We start from the raw sequence: 17,962 nt of genomic DNA, 5'->3' as shown, positions 1-17,962 counted from the left end.
CTGTCACTGAATCCTTGAGTGAGTCTGCCTATAAGAACCAGTATTTCCTGAGGAGGGTACCTTGAAGAGTCAGAGGTAGTTTGTCAAACGAGCTCTTTCACAGCAGAGAAGTATGGGCTATGGAAGCAGGGGGTGAACGAAGGAGAAAGTGAGAAAAGGAGAGAGATCGATTGAGGGAGAAAAATGGTAAATGGAAGGAGGGAGAGAACTCTACTCTCTCCTTCCATTTTTTTGAGACAAAATAACTTACAATGTTGGTGCTAGTATGATATAAATTGGTCTATGTACCTATGAGGGAAAGCTTCGTTTTCATCTTGATAAATACTTCTGGGTTTGCACATATACAACAGATTATAGTTCAAGTCCAAAACTGCACCTGCAGTTCACGATGACCCATTTTTTGCCCCAGTCCCTTGAAGTTGCTCTGTAGCAAAGCCAAGTCAAAACAATGTCCAAAAAAAAAAAAAAAAAAAAGGCTGCGAGTTCCTGGCAATTTCCCTTCTACTCCACATGCTGCCAAGGTCACCCAGAGGTGAAGCCGAACTCTCCATTTGGCCTTTTTCCTCCCTTTCCCCCTCCCTCCACTTGCGTACATACTGATATGGTTTATAGCCTTTACCTCAATAGCATTATCACCCTGGATTTTTATCAGCCCTTGGCCAGGGGAAGCAGGAAAGGAGATTGGATGTGGGTCTGGGTGGGGCAAGGTCCTGTTGCCTTATCAGGGAGGTAAGAAAGTGAATCCACCTGGTATGCTTCTGGCTGTGAAGCCCAGTGAGGTGAGCCAAGGTGCCAGGGGGTCACTAGAAGTTCACTTTGGGTAAGCGCCCAGTGTTTGCAGGACTTAGCTCATCAACTTTTCTAATTTGCAAAGATGTATTTCCTGTTGGATTTCTTCCTCCCTGTCATCTAGGCAGAAGAATCCAGTGTGCAGCCTGTTTGGTGTGTACAGGAAACATCCCCTTCCTGAATTAAATCCAATTATGGTAATTCATTCAGAAAATCCTTGGGATCACTGGCACAAGTTAAACTGCCCAGGGTGGAGAAGTTGGGTGTTTGGCCAGGGGACTATCTTTCAAGGATACCTGGGTGCTTTCCTCATTGCTGCACTGACCTGTGCCTGAACTACCCAACATCATCTCACAAACGACATAACCTTGGCGTGCCTTGTTTTCTCCCAGAAAATGGCAGTCCTCACTATTTATTCCTAAGCTGCTTTGATTACCTGCTTAGCAAGCTCTGGAGAGTAGAACAACTAAGCCTCCATCATAGAAAAAGAAACACAAGATCAAATTTCAAGAGTTTGTGCTTCTGGAATTTGGGGCTCAGGGCTGGCTGACAGGGAAGCCTGTGGCTGGCCTTGAACATGATGTTAGTAACATTGTTCTTCTATGTTCAATTCTGGATACAGCTGGCCATTGCTTGGGTCCTACTGGAGAATTACAAAGCAGGTGGGAATACTAACACACTTCTACCGTGTTTCCCCGAAAATAAGACCAGGTCTTATATTAATTTTTGCTTCAAAAGACATATTTTATTCATTTATTCATGTACAAAAATCTACATTTATTCAAATACATTCATGTCTGGCTGACGATCTTAACTGGGGCTTATTTTGTGGTAGGGCTTATATTACGAGCGTCCTGAAAAATCAAGCTAGAGCTTATTTTCCAGTTAGGTCTTATTTTCGGGGAAACACGGTACTACGGTCCTAGTTGAAAATACTGCAAAACACTGAGGAAAAGTGTTGGTTTTTCTGAAACACGCATTGCATTAAAGAGAAGGCAAAAGATGTGACTGAAGTCTCTAACTTTCTATTAATAGTTACAGCCAAATTGTCCTACGCCTCTCTGACCCTCTGGGAATCTAGGTGTGATCCACAACAATGGCAACAATCACTTCTACTCAAACTAGAAGACTTTCACAAACCAAAATATCCATGGTCAGGACGCATTTCAAGGGACTGTGTTCTGTGCTGAAACACCCAGAGGGTGTGCGCCCAGGTCCCTTAGCAAGCAGCTCATATATTTACATCTGTAGACGGAAACTACTCTAATTTCTAAGCATCTCTCATCAAAAATTATTTCGTTTCCTTTTAATTTCATTAAACAAAAAAAGATGTTCATATGTTCATTCGTTCATTTGTTCATTCATTCAACATTTATTGAACAACTGTGTGCCAGGAACTAAGATACGGATATAAGAGGAAGACAACAGTCTCTATCTTCATCGCTAGACAGGAGACACACAGTAAACGCAGTACAGCCTGATCAGCTGTAACAGAGCTCTGTGTGAGGTGTGAAGGAGGCGCAGAGGGAGGGCCTGTCTCTGCCTGAGAGAGTCAGGGAAAGTTTCCCAGGGGAGGAAACATCTGACCTGAGTCTTAACGCTGAGTAAATGTTTGCCAGGGGAATAAATGCCTAGCTAAAAGGAAGAAACTGCTATGTCACGTTCGGTGAACAGCAACAAATTCCGTGTGGGTACACCAAGGGAATGGGGGAAGGTGCAGCGGGAAGCTGTAGGGGCTGGCCTGGGAAGGTACTGTTAAATGCAAGGGCTTTTTTCCTTCTTCCCTGGAGGAGACGGGCAGATCCTGAAGAGTTTTATGCAGAAGAACCATCAATCAAATTTGCATTTTAGAAAAGTCACTTTGGCAGCAAGTGGATGGGAGTGGGGGATTCTACCACGCAAAAGCAGAGGAGGGGTCATTTTGAAACAATATGTAAAAAACTATGATAAAGTTTATGATAAATGCTGACATTAATGTAGATACTTGTATAAGTTTTGTCATTTATCTTCCACTATTATGAGTACTATGGATAATCAATATCGTAAAAGTTCACAGATCGGAATGGAGTAATGAGGAAAGTCTTCATGGAGAAGGAAGGAAGGAAGGAGCTGAGAAATAAACGAAACATGGTAGGGTGCGCGCCATCTCAGATTGTAGAAACAGCACAAATAAAGTGTGATGCTTCTAACGGAGGATAGAAACATCTCGTGTCTATGATTTGGAGAACACCTATCAGACTGAGAAATAAAATGATCAGAGGCCCTACACGTTTAGGCAGGTATTGCGAGTGACACAGAAGGCCACCAAAATCTAAATGTCACCCCAAAGTGGGATTCAGCAGTCAGTCTGGACACTGAGCTGACATGGTCATGCCTGTAACTGTTGTAGAGGACTTAGTTCATGTCTAAGTTTGTATATTTGATTGATAAAGTAAGCTGGGCAAATAGAATGCATTTTCTTTCCACGATCTCCAACCAAGTGAAATGACACCGACGAGATGAGACTGGCTTATTGGCTAGCACCTTGTGAAGTTATCTTCTACATTTAAAAATAGTCCTACAAGGAATACAAGAGTATATAACACAGACTGCTGCTGAAAGAGGAACTGTGTAGGCCAAGAAGAGTGTTTGTGCCTGTGTGCTAACTGATGCTTCTTCTGAAACAGGGAAACCTCGGTGTTACTTATACATTTAATGCTTAAATGAGGCCGAGATGTGAACCGTTAGACCATTCCAAACCTATGCATGGAGTAATTCCACCCAGTGATAAACCCTTTCTGGATTATTATTCTTTGTCTATTAAACCAACAACAGCACTCATTCTGGTCAGCTTGTCAAAAGCACAAAGTGAACTAAACAATTTGTTGAGTCTAACAATAGATGCTTTCAGCCAAAGTGAGGATCCCAAATATTTGCCTTTATAAAATGTGACTTTACCAAGGAATGATATTATATAATTAGAGGGAAGGGATGTGAAGCTGGAGGCAACAGAATAATGCAGTTCTTTTTCATTTGAGGTGATGGGGATAAAATGGATTTCTTGCCAGTTTAAAGCACAAGGTGTGACAAGGTGTAACTCGTGACTGACTCTGGCAATAAATCAATTATTTCTGGTATTCCCTTAACCTAGTACACACTTGATAACTGCAGCTCCATTATTCAGTTTTGTTAATTATATAAGGCAGTCAGCTGCACATTTATTTTAAAATAATATTTTACAGACAAGAGAGAGTTAAAGTTTATCTCAAACCCATTCATTCTACACCATAAATGACCTCACTACCTCTCCTTGTCATTAACAATGCTAAGTTATTGCCGTATGATTTTTACCTACCTCATTTTGAATAGTTCCATAAAGTTGTCCAACCCATGTATCAACAGACCACTTGGAGTTCAAGCAACACTTCATAGCTCTCAGATGGTAATTACAATGTTTTCCTAAACATGTAGATGATATATGGTTTCCAAATTGCAATAATCTTCCTAGGCCACTATCAAGGCCTGGCAACCCCTCATCACTTCAGGAATCAATTCACAAAGTGGGCAAGTAAACTCATTCTCCTCAGCAGTTTTAACAAATTTTATGCTTCACAAAGACGTGGATGGTCAAAACTCATTTTTATTTTCTGATTAGTGCTGCTCAATTAATCCTCAACTCTCTTACAATCGGCACTAAAAGAGACATAATCTTCTTTCTAAAAGTACAATTGGCCCTGGACATATCCTGATTTCACCTGTTCAGGTCTCTGGGTATTCAATAAAGCAAGTTCAGCCGCTGTGCCAAGAGGCCACACAGAGTTCAAGGTAACACCTCACAGCCATCAGCAGGTTAATTATAATTTCATTTTCAAACACACCGACTGCATGCTTGTTTCAACTCCAAATGACCTTACCTGCTTAATTTTTTTTTTGGGGGGGTCGACATGGAGTAAATTTCTGTCAGCAGAGCTGAAAGGCCACTCAGAGTTCATGGTAACAATTCATATTTTTAACAGGTTGCCCAGACCTAAATCCTCACCTTCAAACATTCCAGGGAGAGCACTTAGTAGCTATGAAGGAAGTAGGAAGTGGGGGATGGGGAAGGGAGAGGTGGGAGAGGAAAGAGGGGCTATGGCTCCTGACTCCTGGAGGTTTGAGGGGCTCATTGCCAACGGCCATCTTGGTGAGCTGACTCTGGCTTAGGAGTGAAGGCCCTGCGCTTTGAGGGTGGAGCCTTACAGGAGTTTCTAGATGCTCACTGATGACGGCATCGCTGCCAGAGAAGCAAAGCTGGCTCAAAAGCAGTCTCGTGCTATATTCTGAAGTGGTCGCAATAGTGGAAGCTTGAGTTTGCATTGAAGGCAACTGGGACAAACGCTGATTTCCTTCGGCCTTCTCCGTGAATATGAAGAGAAAAGGAAGTTCTCAGAGAGGTAAATGTTTTCTGCAGACGACTCTTTCTCTAATCAGTTAGGCTGAAAGAGCCCAGGTAACGTGAATGAGAGGTGTCATTTCAGATGGGATTTTTCTCATCCCCTGCTGCCTACATGGTATCACATGTTGGAATGACAGGTCTTGTGGGAGTGCTCTGCAGGGTCACCTACACCATTTTCCTACTTAAAAAACAAACCCAAATGAGAGGCCCCAAAGCTTTTGCTCAGGAATGCTTTCTGCATAACTTATCACTCGTCCTGCATGGAAATCCCATTTTCCATTTCACAGAGCTTAGCTGGTTTTTTGTTTGTTTGTTTCGCTTTATAGTAATACCTTGGTTTGAGAGCTTAATTCGTTCTGGAAACAAACTACTTGTATTGCAAGATATTGCTTGTTTACCATGTTAAAATGTATATGTTTGCTCATCTTGCAGAACACTCGCAAACCAAGTTACTCGTATTCCAAGGTTTTTCTGTAATTCTTTTATTTTTTTCCCCAAACTACCTAAAATGATTCAGCTGCTCCTCATATTGTCCACGTTGTGGGCTGGACTGAAGAAGATCAAAAGTAAGGATAGCCCCCACTAGCACATTTCATTCTTGGCCATTTATTCTCTTTGAAACAATGATTAGTTGCCTGGGCCTTCGCCTGAAGTTGCTTAAGAGAAGTCTTCCCTGGCACTCAGATCACCCACTGTCTGGCTTGGGCTGCCTCTGCTTTCTTCCAGCCTGATCTGCCTTGTCAGTCCTCTTTGACAAAATGAAAAGACAATTTCTATAATGTTCACTCATTCCCTCATCAGAGGATCCTTTTTTTGGCAGATAAGTGGGTGGTGTAACAAGCTTTTTCACTCTCAAAACTTAACCACAGATTATCTCAATACTGCCTTCCAAATGAGGGAGGTAATTTCTGGCTGCTGCGGGACCACAAAGCATTTAGTTGGGTGCCCCACCACAAAGCCTGGATGTTTTGTTACTGTTGCATAATCCAGTGACTTAAATTGCTTAGTTGCAGAGCCTGTTTTCCTCCCCCAAATAAATCTTATGAACAAGTCCAATATATGAAACATATAATGTCAAAGCTGCTTAGGCAAATTTAGGATAAACCACCAGGGACCTATCAGCTCTGCCATTCTACCTCCCCCAGTCCTCCAACTTCTGCCACAGCACAGAGTCACACCTGAGGGGGCACAACAGAACCGCTAGCTGCCATGCAACACAGCTTAAAAGCTACTAGACATGGATGTTGGTAGTAATTAGAAAGTTGGTATTTGTAAGTGGCAAATCATTTCCTCAAACTTAATTAACTCAGAACTATATGATCATGTTAAAACATTTTTGTTCCCATTAAATTATTGTCTCTTGAAGGCAGGGTCTTTGGTTTGTTGATATTATACTCCCCACAATACCTAGTTCATAAATGTTATATTATACTACCTTGTTCAATAAATGTTCAATAAATGTTATATTATGTTCAATAAATGTTATATTACTCTACCTTGTCTCATTTGGAAAACATTCTTTCTGTGCAGAACATGTCATTTTAAGGGGGCAGGACTGATACATCCCTCCCCCCTCACTCCACATTCACCCCAAAATCCCTCGTCATCACGGGGATCACAAGACTAGCCATCACATGAGACTCTATTCATCACAGAAACACTCCACTTGACCTTCAAACAAGGTGACAATCATCATGCATCTCAACTTTACTTAATGAGAAATGTAGAATGACAACTGAAAGTTGATGCCTTCAGTAAAGGCTTATTTGGTCTAAACTTTCCCCCTTATAAACTGATAGTTTCCTTTTCTGGCATTCAAAAAGATATTGAGGATAGAACGTCCAGTCTAAGAAAAAGTCTTAAAAGAGTTTATTTAAGCCAAACAGATGACAATTGCCGGGAAGCAAAATCTCAATGGATTGAGACATTGCTCCAAAAAAACAGCAGTTTTGCAACCTATTTTATACATTAGAATCAAAAGAGAAGGTGTAAGGAGGGTTACATGAGATTCACTGGTGGTAGTTTTAGGGAGGTGGGAGAAAGCAAAGTGGGGAAATTGCTGAGGTTTGATAAAAAGTAAGACGGAGACGCGTCCTCCTTTTACATCGGTGGGTGCAGGACAGTTAACATTTACAGCACATAGAGACGGTACATGGGCAACAAGATTACAACGTGGTCTCTGCTCTGGTGCTGGTGGTTGTACCTTCTAGGGGTCTGGTAAAGAAGATGACTCTGACATTTCATAGGTGTGTTATCTTAGATACACAAGGACAATAGGTAATTTCAAAGTTAAAGACCAACCTTTGTTAAGGAAGCTATGGGTCTAAACCGTGACTATCCACCATGGTCCGCTTTTAGTTAGAAATTTTTACTTCAGACTACCCTGTGTGGGTCCTCTGGCCTGTGGGTTTGTAAGGCAGGGCCTCCCCTGAGCTTGTCAGGTTTAGTACTTGGCCCCTTTTTCGTCCACAAGGAGATGGTGAGTATTAAACCAAGGCAAGAAGTCATTTTAGGGGAATTGTTCCTTCTCAGTCAATAATCATCCCAGCATTTATTGACATCCTTTGGCGTACTAAAAAAAGGCACTGAACTTGAAGCCTAAATTTAGTATTACTTCATAGCACTATGAGATTCCTCAAGAACACATAACTGTTTCCTCATCACTAAAAGTGGAATAATAATCACTACCTCACAAGATTATTTTGAAGATAAAAAAGGTGGTATTTATGAAAATATCTAGCACTGTTCCTGGTACATATTTGATTCAGAATCCTGTGTGGTATCCCAGGTATGCAAAGGATCAAAGGAGAGATACAAAAGAAATGTATTGTGACTTTATAAATCAACTGCCATAAGGTAAATACCCAGGTATTTTGTATTTTAATGCCCTCAGGGCTCTAGCTTAGCTCTAGGGGATTCAGGTTGTGGGATGGGAGTGGGAGGAACCCAGGGCTCCTCCCACTGGGTTTGTTAACAAAGTAAGCCTCAGGGTATATCAAATTGAACTGGATTTGGAACCAGGGCCACATTCGATTTTTAGGGCAATCATACTAACACTAGTTGCTCCATGATATGAAAAGGACTTCCATTTCAATCGCCACATCTTTACCATCACTATCTCTTTCTTGTCACTCCTCTGTCTCTCTTCCTCTTATATTCCTGAATCAGGGCTTACCCTGTGCCAGAACAGAAACTAGATAGTCTCAAAAGTGAAGAATCCAAGGTCATAGGCCTGTTTGCCAGTGTTAAGGTCTGTTCCTTTAGGGAATCATTCTTCTGCCAAACTTCCTGGAGTTATAAAGTCACATTTTAGATTGCACTCAGGGATAATCTGACCTAATCCTTAAGATTGGAATCAAAACGACTATGGTAAGAGACCAGGTGACTTAGAAAATATGGACCTTGGTCCACATAAAAATTGTATAAGGGTCCAAATGTTAGAGAATTGTCTTTCATACACGATAAAATATAATTGAGCTGGAGGCCATTTTTTATTCTTCTCAAAGTTAAGATGACAAAGGAACTTTTGCTAAAGTCACCTTCCCTTTTGGATCAACATGAGTGAACTAGCAGACTAAGTATAGAAAATTTTCTAAAGGTACTGAGTCATTTAGAAACAGACGGCTGAAGAATAATATCATCATCAGTAACAATGATGACAACAACAAAAACCTGCTTTTCTGAACCAAGTCATCCTTCCTAAAAATACAGTTTTTATTTGTCTCACAGCAAGTATGTTATTGAGTTCTCAATCTGTGTAGGCTCTTAGTCATTACAATTTCTGGTCTTCATTAATCTCTTCCTAGCGTTCTAGTTCTATTTTGCTATAATCTCCTGTCTGTACTTATTTTTTTTAAATGTCTGTATAACAAAGCATTTTATTTATGAAGTAGATTCAAACAACATGTCCTGACATTCTCTTCTGTCTTTTATTTCCCTGTTTTATTCTCATATTCTTTTTTGGGAGTCTCTCTATTGCCTGCATTGCCTATGACGGCTTTATAAATTAACTCAGATATGTTTCAACCATGGTAACTTATTATTTTTTCTCCTTTTCACATTTCTTGTGCTCATAACCCTTTCTCTAGTAAAGTACTGTGAGATAAAATAGATGTTAGAATTAAGCAAAAAGAACAACCATTTCCCATTCATCAATGATATTAACAGTCCATGATATTAACCTGAAAGAATCAGTAAGAGTTTAAATTAAACATACCTTCAGAGATCATTTAGTCTAGGGACATGGTTGAGAACCCCTGAGGCTTCAAAGCATTAATGGTGGTAATGGCATCAGTAAGAATTTCTATTTTAAATCAAGAAACAGGTTTTTGGGTATGATAGAGTAACTTGTAGCAGACCAACACTTTTGCCAAGAACAAGTAGAAAAGCCAGAAACAAATTTTTTTTAAAAATTAGAAAGGCTGCTTGAAAGCATCAGAGAGCTGCTGAGAAATCCAGGATGTAAGAAGACAGGGTATGTAAGAAAGACGTTCTTTGAGAGGAACCTAAAATTCTGTATATCAGAGTCTTGGTGGTAGGAGAGAGGCAGAGAAACCAGGGAAACTTCTGGCAAACGAATAGGGCTGGGGAGATAAAAATTAGAGTTTGGTACTACCACAGAAGAAAGAATTTAAGTAATCAAGATCGCAGTGAGAAGAGAGGGGCAGAAAAATGAGCCTAGTGGCACGGGGAAGGCAGGGGACTCAGAAGCCACACAGGAAATGCTGAACAGTAGGGTCAAGTTTTTTGCAGACTCTTGGTGCTGAGGAAACAAAAATTAGAGTTCAGATCCCACCTAGGAGGGGTCTAATTAAAATGCCCTAGGCTCTCCACTGGGACACATGGAGGGCTACCTATAATAGTAAATATGTACAAAGTATAGACTGAGCCCTAAAAAAACTGCATCCCAACCACAAGTCGGCAAAGTTCCTGACTGGATTGCGGAGATGTCCCCCTTACTCCAGATACCTGCCAAAAGACAAGATGAATCTCTGGAGGGGAATATCATCCAGGGCCACTAAAATTGCTCACGCACAATGGCTGGGACTCAATAAAAATACAGACTTGCCAAGAACAAGAGTTAGAGAGAAACAGACAACAGAAACAGCCCTACAAGTGAACAAAATCAGAAATGGACTTTAAAATAATAACTGTGATTAATATGTACAATAGAGGATAAAATGCAGAATATCACCACATAATTGATATTTTAAAAAAGAGGAAATTCTAGTACTGAAAAATATAATAGCTAAAGTTAAGAATACAGTACATGGGTTTAAGAACAGATTTTACACAGCTGAAGAGAGAGGATTATTAACTAGGAATATTGGTGAATACAAAATACATGGACTAGAGCCAATAACTAGATTGAAGTAAAAAGACAGAACATATGGGACATAGTGAAAAGGACCAAAATATGTGTGTTTGAAGTCCACAAAAAGAGGAGCTAGAGAATGGGGTAAAGAAAACAACTGAAGAGATAGTAGCTGCAAATTTTGTAAACTGATGAAAGGCATCAAGTCACAGATTCAAAGGAATTTTAAACTCCATAAAGGAAAAACACACAGAAAAGCACACCAAGATACATTAGAGTAAAATTGCCAAAATCAAAGAACCTTTAAGGAAGCAGCAAGACTGACACCTGACTTCATCAAGAAAAATTATGGAAATCAGAAAACAATGCAACTAGACATTGACATGCTGAAAGAAAATAACTGGCAACTTAGAATTCAATACTCAGTGAAAATCTCCTTCAGTAATAAAGAGAAAAAAAAAAGACATTTCAAGACAAAAGCTGAGATAATCAGCAGGTGTATACTAAAAGAAATATTAAAAAGAATATGGAAACAAAAGGGTAAATATGTAGATACATATAAATATATTATTGGTAATAATACTAGTGTTACTTTGGATTCAAAATATGTGTGAAATTAAAATGTATGCTAGCAATAATAAAAAGGTAGAAATGGAGTAAACTGAATTATAGTAGTCTAAAGTTTTAGCATTTTGTAGGACTTGTTACGTTATATTAGACTCTAATAAGTTAAGGATGCTTGCTGTAGTGTTAGGGAAATCATTAAAAGACTGAATAACAAACAAGCTAATAAAGAAAAAGGTAGAATAATAAAATATAATTTATTTTTAAAAGGCAAGAAAGATGAAAAAAGTGGAAAAAAAAGAGAGGGCAAGAAGTATAATGGTATATATAAATCCTAATATATCAATAGTTAATTTAAATTCAAATTAAATATTCCAATTAAAAGCAGAATTTCTTAGAACAAAGAAACACTTTACATGCCACTTAAAAAGCATACCTTAAATATATAATAACAATCTTAAAAAGTTGAAAATAATATACCATGCAAATGCTAGCCAAAAAGAAAGCTGACGTGGCTACACTAATATCAGACAAAGTAGACTTTAAGGCGAGAAGCGTTATTAGAGATACAGGAATCATATCAGAATGTTAAAGAATCATTCTACCAAGAAGATGCAACAATCCTAAATTCATATGCACCTAGAAATACATGCTTTAATATATATCAAGAAAAACTGGACAAGACTAAAAGGAGAAATACGCAAATCCACAATCATAACTGGAGAATTTCACACCTATCTCAATAACCAACAGAACAATTAGAACAACCAAAAAATCAGTAGAGATACATATTTACAAACTTGATCTAATTGATGTCTACAGAACACTACAGCCAGTAACTGCAGAAAACACACATTTTTAAAGGGCATATAGCATATTTACCAAAATTGACTCCATGCTGAGCCATATGACAAGTCTCAACAAATTTCAAAGGACTAGAAATCATTCTATTATATTCTCTGATCACAGTGGAATCAAGCTAGAAATCAATAATAAAAAGGTAGCTGAGGCTTTCTGGACCTGATGGAGCAGGAGACGCCATCATGGGAGTCGACATCCGTCACACACAGACGGAAAGGCTCGGCGCAAGAAGCCCAACAGCCGGGACATCTACATAAGGCTGTTGGTCAAGCTACCCAGGTTTCTGGCCAGACGAACCAATCTCACCTTCAACCAGGTGGTGCTGAAGAGACTGTTCATGAGTCGCACCACTGGCCACCTTTGTCCCTTTCCTGGATGATCCGGAAGATGAAGCTTCCTGGCCGGGAGGGCAAAGCCACTGTGGTTGTAGGGACTATAACCGATGACGTGCACGTCCAGGAGGTCCCCAAACTGAAGGTGCGTGCACTTCGTGTGAGCAGCCATGTCCGGAGCCGCATCCTCAAGGCTGGGAGTAAGACTCTCACCCTCGACCAGCTGGCCCTGGAATCCCCCAAGGGCTGTGGCACTGTCCTGCTCTCTGGTCCTTGCAAGGGCCAAGAGATGTACAAGCATCTTGGCAAGGCCCCTCAAACCCCGCAAGGCCACACAAAACCCTATGTGCACTCCAAGTGCCGGAAGTTCGAGCGCGCCAGAGGCAGAAGGGCCAGCCGTGGCTACAAATGCTAACCCCAAGTCCTGCCTTGTTATTAAAAAGCTTTTGGATGCTGACCAAAAAAATAATAATAATAATAAATAGCGAAGAAATCTAAAAATGGAAATTAATGCCCTATCAAATAACTCGTGTCAAAAAAGAAATAAAAATGAAAAGTAGAAAATATTTTGAGCTGAATGTTAATAAAAATATGACATATAAAGATCTCTGGGATGAAGGTGTAACTGCCTCAAGGGACATTTATTGCCCTAAATGCAAACATGAGAAATGAAGAAAGACTGAAGAAGATAGATGGATCTAGGTATTCATCTCAAGAAGTTAAATAGCAAACTGCTATTGTTGCTGCTGCTGCTGCGCTTCTACTGCTCCTAGCAGGATCAGAGAAGTAGAATACAAATGTAAAGTGAACTCGACAAAGTTAAAAATCGTTCTTGGGAAAAGACTAGTAAAAATGATAAACTATCAACAATGATCACGCAAAAAGAAGGCATAAATTACCAATATTAGGAATGAAAATGGGTGCATAACTACAGATCCTACAGATAATTAAAATTATAATGAAGATATTAAGAACAACTTTATGTCAACAGTTTGGAAACTTTAGATGCGTCTGACAAATTTCTAGAAAAACACAATTTACCCAAACCGACACAAGAATAGAAGATCTGACCAGTTACTTGTATATTAAAGAAACTCAGTCTATATTAAATTTCCCAGAAATGATTTCACTGGTGAAATCTTCCTAATATAGGAGGAAGAAATAACACTATTCATTCACAAATTCTTCCTTAGAAAGAAAATGAGGGACTAGTCCCCAATTGATTTTACTACACTGGCATATTGATACCAAAAACCAAAAAGGCCATTATAAAAAAGGATCCAGTAGAAAACAGCAAAATACCTGAACTAGCACTTAACCAAATAAGATATTGTAATGGCCAATTAACAGGTGAAGAGGTTACTCCATATTATTATTAGGGAAGTAATACCAATTACAGGCATATGTTTTAATGCACTTTACTGCACTTCATAGATGTGTTTTTTACAAATTGAAAGCAAGATCCTCCAGAAAAAAAAAAATTGTTTTATTGTGATACTTGCTTTACTGAGGTGGTCTGAAATCAAACGTGCAATTACTCCGAGATATGCCTTTATTATATTATTATATTATTATATTGTACAATATATTATTATATTACGCAAAATAAACTCACAATGAGATACCAGTACACACCGACCGGAATAGCTACAATTAAAAAGAATACAATATGATGTGTTGTTGAGGATGTGGGAGGAAGTTGAATTATCACCACTGTTGATATAACCTGATTTCAATCACTTAGAAAAACTGGTAATATTACTAAAGTTGACATACATATATTCTATCCTATAACCAGCAATTCCAACCCTATGTATACAGCGAATAGAAAGGGGTACACCAAAACGCATATATGAGGCTGTTCAAGGCAGCACTATTTGTAAAAACCCCAACCAAAAAATATCCCAAATGTCCATCAAACAGAAATTAATACATTGTGGCATATTTATATAATGAAATACTGTACAGCAATGAGAAAGAATAAACTTACTGCTTCATGCAAGAGTTTAAATGAATCCTATATATATATAATATTTAAAGAAGGAAGCTAGACATAAAGGAGTACATACTATATGATCCCATTCATATAAAGATCAAAACAGGCCAAACTAATCAATACTGATAGAAAAAAGCATGCAAATAACTATTTGGTGGGAGGCATCAAGGGCTGGGAGCAGATATAAGGGGAACTTCGGGGACTCGTGGCAATGTTTGATTTTTTATCTGGGTTTTCTGGGTCCATTCACTTTGTGAAAATGCATCAAGCTGCATAACTTTTACACACACACACACACACACACACACACACACACACACAGTGTGCCAAAAAAATGTATACACATTTTAAGAAAGGAAAAAACTATAAAAATTATGCTGATTGTAACCACTTTGAGCACCTCTTGTAAATGCAGAAGTCAAACATGAACTTGTATTTATCTCTTGTTATTGGTATATATTGAGTATTACAATTTCAATATCGTTTTTTCCTTTCTTGAAATGTGTGTACATTTTTGGCACCTTCTGTGTGTGTGTGTGTGTGTGTGTGTGTGTGTGTGTGTGTATCTACATATTCATGCACACACACATCTTACTAGTTCTGTTTCTCTGGAGAACTCTGACTAATATACTCATGTATTGCTTAGTTTTTTGCCCATAATAGATTGTTAATGGCCGAAAACATAAGGAACAATGAAAAAATAAAAATAAATGAAGACCATAAAAATGATTATAATTTTACAAATAATTCTCAAAGATGGTCTTAAACAAACTTGTAATTAAATTCATTGATCAGACTCCTTATAATGTACATAAAATTATCCTTGGGTTTTTTAAAACAGATATTTAAAAAAAGGAAGTATATTTATATTCAACTTGACCTTTTATTTACTAGAATTTAAGATTAGTCATACTGACACTTATTTTTAAAGAAATACTTGTACTTACTAGCATGAAATACCTTTTATTTTATTTAGAAACACAACTTGGAAATTATAAAAACAAATTATTTTTTAATATTCAAAATTTAAAAATTTAATAGGTTGTATAATTAGATTTGGCTCTTTGGATCTGTATTTTAATAATTGGAACTCCTTATATTTGATCAGCAAAACAATAAAATATCACAATTAAATTACCCAATAAATTATGCTTTCTCTTACTAATTAGTTTGAGATAACTAAATATTCTGTATAATTTTAATATGGGAAAGGTGACATGTACTTAATTGTTACAAATATTACATTGAAATTAATTTTAGAATATTTGGTAATATGCAAAATCTGAATTTTTAATTTGCTCATGAGATTATGTTTACTGTAAATTCCACAACTCATAAATGTTTGAAAACATTAGTTTAATGTCTACACCCAAACTTTACAGATCAATAAACTGAGACAGAGCAAGTAAGCAATTTGACCAAGAATACATTTTTACTTAGTGGCAAAAGTCAGGGTAGACACTCAAATTCAACTTGATTATTGGTCCAGAGTTCTTTGCACCACAGCATAAAATACCTGTCCCTTCTAGCACTATGGGTCATGCTAGCTCCTCAACTGATTTTTCATCAGCACAGAAAGAATCTGGTCAACTCAAGCTTTTAAAAGGTTGCCATGTCTGACTGAGAAATTCACAACTATAATGGCTCTTTACATTCGCCTACACCTTCAATAAATTTGGCTTTCACCAGCTAATGTCTGAAAACATCTTTGGATAATTTTCAGCAGAGAAACAATAAATCAGGGATGTCAGTGGCTGAGAGGGGAGAGCTTTTCCAATTTTCATAAACAAAAACTTCAGTGACAGCAGCTTTCAGGTTTTGGATGTAATTTTCCTAACTGATGTCTTCACTGTGGTGTCCCTTGGCTGTCTTCCACTCACTAGCCAATCTTGGGGGAAATGTGATTTATGTTGACGCCACATCAATGTGAAAATTTGATCAAGCAAAGAACTCTGCAGGCTGGCTGGGGAGAGCTGGAAGCAAGTTACCATTCACATGTGGAAAAGGCCAAGATGAGGTCCATGTAGGCCCTGCTTCTGGTTTAAATTGGCAACTGATTAGTAGCCAAGGAGGACAAAGCCTCCAGAAATTTCCCACTGAAATAACTATAAAAACTCTGAATAAAGTAAAAAACAAAAACTCTTAACAATGTAAAATCTAAAACAAATGGATAGCGTACTGCCAGAATTCAGAAGGATTTTCACTGTAACAAGATTGGAGCAGAACTGAAAAATCACCATCCAGAGTGCATACAGAACAGACCCACCACCGGTCTTCTCCACTCCTACCCCAGGCTCTGAAACTATGCCCTGTAACAGCATTTCTCAGTCCGGACAATTTTACACAAATACAGACTCCTTGGCTCTATTTCCAGAGATCGTGACTCAGTAGGTCTCGTATGTGTCCATGTGGGGTGGGGGGCGTCCAGAAGGAATATTTTTTTATAAAGCTCTTTAAGTGAATCTGATGATCTCCCAGGTTTCAAAACTACTGGTCTATACCAATCAAAAAAATTGGGTGGCCATTCTTCTGTTGCTTGTTAAACATACATGTATATACAGAGGGTGCCAAAAAAATGTATACACATTTTAAGGAAAAAACTGTATTAAAATTGTTAATACTCAGTATGTACCAATAACAAAAGATGAATACAAGTTATGTGCATACATATTTTTTGGCACCCTCAGTATATAGTTTTTACTTTGAAATAGACTTATGAGAAGTTGCAAAAACAGTACAGTTTTCATAAACCCTTCAACCAGCTGCCCCCAATGATAATAACTTGTATAACCAGAGTACATTGTCAAAGCCAGGAAACTGACATTGATACAGCACTGACTTCAGGTGCTGACCTTATTTGGATTTTACCAGTTTTTACACACATTCATGTGTATGTATGTTTTATATGCACTTGTGAGTGTTATATACAGTTGTATAAAATTTTATCTCATGTAGATTTGTGTAACCATCACTACAATCAGAATGCAGAACTGTTCCATTATCATAAAGGACCTCCTTTGTTTTATTTCTTACTAGTCACACCTTCCCCTATCCCCAACCCTAACCCTTGGTAACCACTGATTTGTTCTCCATCACTATAATTTTGTCACTTAGAGAATGTTATATATATAGAATCATATAGTATATGACGTCTGACAATTAAGTTTCTGAACTTGTTGCAACGATGTCGCTAACTTTTTTTTGATATCAGGGGGATTATTCATTATGAATTTGTACCAACTGGACAAACAGTTAACCAAGTTCACTATTTGAAAGTGCTGTAAAGGGCTGGCTGAGTGGCGAGATGGTTAAGAACTGGCTTGGGACGCCAGAGGGCCCCGGTTCGCATCCCACATATGAGGGCCAGTGACACTGCCCTCCACAGCTAAGATGCTGAACAACAGCTCAACCTGGAGCTGAGCTGCTGTGAGTCGCCAGCGATGGCGTAGGCTGCAGCCCCTGTGGCAGTGGGTTGCCATGGGCTACCGTATGTAGCCAGCAGCCAGAGTGAGCGGCCAGCAGCCGTAGTGAGCGGCCGTCCAGAAGCCGGTGACTGATCTGCCTCGCCCGGGAAGAGCGCAATGATGGTGCCAACTTGGGCCAGTGAAGCAACATCCTCCACAACTAGACTGAAGAACAAAAAGACAGCAACTTGTCTGTTCCCCTTCCCCAATTCCCCAGCGCTGTTCCCA

General features: G+C 38.7%; 1 protein-coding gene and 1 pseudogene across 2 annotated transcripts in view; one reads left to right on the top strand and one right to left on the bottom strand.

Annotated features, from left to right (window-relative positions):
- The window catches only part of EXOC6B (exocyst complex component 6B), a 629,444-nt gene that overhangs the window by 96,412 nt on the left and 515,070 nt on the right, over positions 1-17,962 (bottom strand). The gene's annotated exons all lie outside the window — the stretch shown is intronic.
- On the top strand, positions 12,125-12,689 carry LOC109385380 (60S ribosomal protein L18 pseudogene; annotated as a pseudogene).

Source organism: Hipposideros armiger, unplaced genomic scaffold (assembly GCF_001890085.2).
Source record: "Hipposideros armiger isolate ML-2016 unplaced genomic scaffold, ASM189008v1 scaffold_114, whole genome shotgun sequence".
NCBI classification, from domain to species: Eukaryota; Metazoa; Chordata; class Mammalia; order Chiroptera; family Hipposideridae; genus Hipposideros; species Hipposideros armiger.
The sequence above is the reverse complement of the archived record's forward strand: the minus strand, read 5'-3'. Positions and strand labels throughout refer to the sequence as shown.